This window comes from Coptis chinensis, chromosome 5, assembly GCF_015680905.1.
Source record: "Coptis chinensis isolate HL-2020 chromosome 5, ASM1568090v1, whole genome shotgun sequence".
Taxonomy (NCBI): domain Eukaryota; kingdom Viridiplantae; phylum Streptophyta; class Magnoliopsida; order Ranunculales; family Ranunculaceae; genus Coptis; species Coptis chinensis.
The window spans coordinates 28844739-28847553 of record NC_141460.1 but is presented as its reverse complement, the minus strand read 5'-3'; the positions used below and the strand labels follow the sequence as shown (position 1 = coordinate 28847553).

Below are 2815 nucleotides of genomic sequence, written 5' to 3'. Positions count from 1 at the left end.
AAACTCTAGAATCATTATTCTTAATTAGATTGATTAATAAAATAGCAAGTTTGTTAATTTCGATTCTTGTCATTTACATTTGTGTTAGATCTGATTTCATTTATTACTTGTTATTCAATTTTTAGTTATTAATTAGATTTTAATTATTGTTTAATTTAGATTAGTAAATTTCAATTCTTTATATTATGTTTAGTTTTAATTTAATCGGAAATGATTGCGTAATAATTCTCGGCTAAACCTCCATTAGAGGGGGTTGAGAAGCCTTGATGAAAGCTTGATTCGATTATCGTAGAGTCGCCGCAATTTCCTTTCCACTCTAGAAGCGATTAGTTCACCATGAGAATGGGTTTAATCGTTCACATGCTAGTTATGAATTGGTAGGAATGCCATGTGTAATTAGGGATTAGGAAGAACCAATTGTTGCGAAGCGATTCAATTCGGATTCTGACGATTAAATGGATTAATAGGATTAAGTCGAAGTTATGGTGGAATCAATCCCCTCTAACTCCTTATCATCGAATCAACGTAGCATTCCCATAGTTATTTTGATAACCGACTAGTTGCATCTTGTGGGTAGTTGCATCGTAGTCTAGTTGCCACTTCGTAAATCTCTCATTAGACTTAGAGTAGAGTAATTAGACTAGAAAATACAGCATGCGAAAGGACTAGGAGTGGAACGAACTTCCTACTCCATTATATCTCATAGGATTGAAAGTAGAATCTTTGATAAATTAGGCACGTAAACTATCGTTTAGTTTTACTTACGTTTAGAGTTTCATCGCTTTATTCATTAGTAAAACTATTCTTTTTACGTTTATCAAATGGCGCCGCTGCCATCTTAGTTTCACTTTCGCATTGTTTTCATAGTGTAAGTACTTTTCTTAAAGTCCCATTTTCACCCACCCACCCTGGTTTGATTCATACTGTGGTTTTCCGATTCATCGTTGAAAAGTTCGGACAAAAATACACCTTGGCGACTTGCGTCTATAAAGAGCGCACCTACACCTATAGCCTATAACACGGAACACGAGTGGAGACCAACCCCCTAAAAACACTGTAATTTGAAAATTACACGAGCGACATCACCCCTACAAGAGCGCGCCAGCCCGCTTGCTAATTTTTCCGAATTCTACGGTTTTGACTCGAACTTTGATTTTTCAAGTTTTTCAGTGTTCTAACTTGTTATATACACTAAACACGCGTAAACAAGGCGTTATTCATAAGCGAAGCAAGGGCGCTTGTCAGGTATTCCTTTCTTCCACACCACGCATCTCTGTTAGAGGTTTATACTAGTATATCGAATTGTTTGGAGTGTTGATATGTTTAGCTAAGTTTGGTTTTAGCCTTGTATGAGATTAAGGTGCGGCGAACAAAAACACCGAACGTAATTACACAACAAACGTCAACAAACAAGTCTATCTAGTATACCACCCACTACACCTCTAGCTACTAATTCACACACATCACCTAACAATGCCCGGCGAAGAAGAGACTCATCTCTCGGACTTCTACAAAGCCTTGAAATAGATAGCCCCAAATCTTGCATCGTTCTAGCGGACCCGATGGGGAGATTTCGAATCCCCAAATATTTTTAATTTGTTACCCGTTTTCATGGATTAGACCATGAAAAACCTTATCAACACATCGCGTGGATTGAACAAGTCCTAACAACATTCCACCATCCTACGGTTGGTGCGGAACAAATTAAACTTCGGGTATTCCCTTTCACCTTAGCCGATAAAGGCGTCGTGGTTAACTGCCCAAACGCCCTAATTACGTGGACTCGTGGGCTAAACTTGTTCAAATGTTTTTAAACATTTTTTACCCACCCCTAAAGACGGATGAGATGCTTTCCAAGATTCATTTCTTTCGACAAAATCCTCATGAAACATTTTCAGAGGCTTGGAATCGTTTCACCGATCTCCTTATAGAGTGTCCACATCATAACTTAGCGAAAGACCGTTAGTTAGTTGCCTTTTCAAAGGACTTCTACACCACCATAAAGAAGTCCTAGACATAATGAATGGGGGTAGTTTCTTAAGCAAAGGAGCCTCGGAGGCTTATAAATTTTTAGAGGATCAAACTAAGGGAAATAACAACTGGGGGGGTAGTGATGATATCCACCGCTCCGCTAGTTCATCAAATACAGATTAAAGGGCGGTATGTTTGAAATTAAACACGATCCCGAGCTTAAAACTCTAATCGAATCACTCACTAAAAAGGTAGAGGCCATTTCTGTTCAACAAAAGCCTATCCCCGTCATGAACGTAAATTCAAATCCATGTAGTTTCTGTTGGAGCACTGAGCATCCCGACTCCCACTGTCCTATAGCCTATGAACAAGCTTGTTCTATTAATAGTGAATCTAACGGCCCTTGGAGACAAAATCCCAACTTTGGTTGGAGAAATAACCAACACGTCACACCTCCAGGGTACAATAATCAATATGTTAGGCCAACACAAAGTTTTAACCAAGCTCCACCACGACAAGGACAGGGTCAGGGTAATTTTAATAATTATAACAACCAAGTGCAACCTCGACAAGGTCAAGCACAAGGTCAAGGTAGTTATAATAATTAAAATGCTAATAGAGGTATCGTTCCGGTAAATAATAATTATCAAAATCCACCCATAAATAATTCACGTGAAATAGTTCCATCACACCACCCGTGACTACTACACCCACACAACCGGATCGTCTTGACACCTTCATACAAGTAAGCCAAAAACTTTTCCAAACCATGGCTCAATCTAACCAACAGCTTCTACAATCCGTTAATAATTTAACCCAACAGTTGGCTCAAGATAAAGCCCAA

General features: G+C 38.7%; 1 pseudogene; it reads right to left on the bottom strand.

Annotated features, from left to right (window-relative positions):
• Positions 1-1856: 1856 nt before the first annotated feature.
• LOC147497252 (small nucleolar RNA R71) lies at positions 1857-1950 on the bottom strand (annotated as a pseudogene).
• Between the last annotated feature and the right edge of the window lie 865 nt (positions 1951-2815).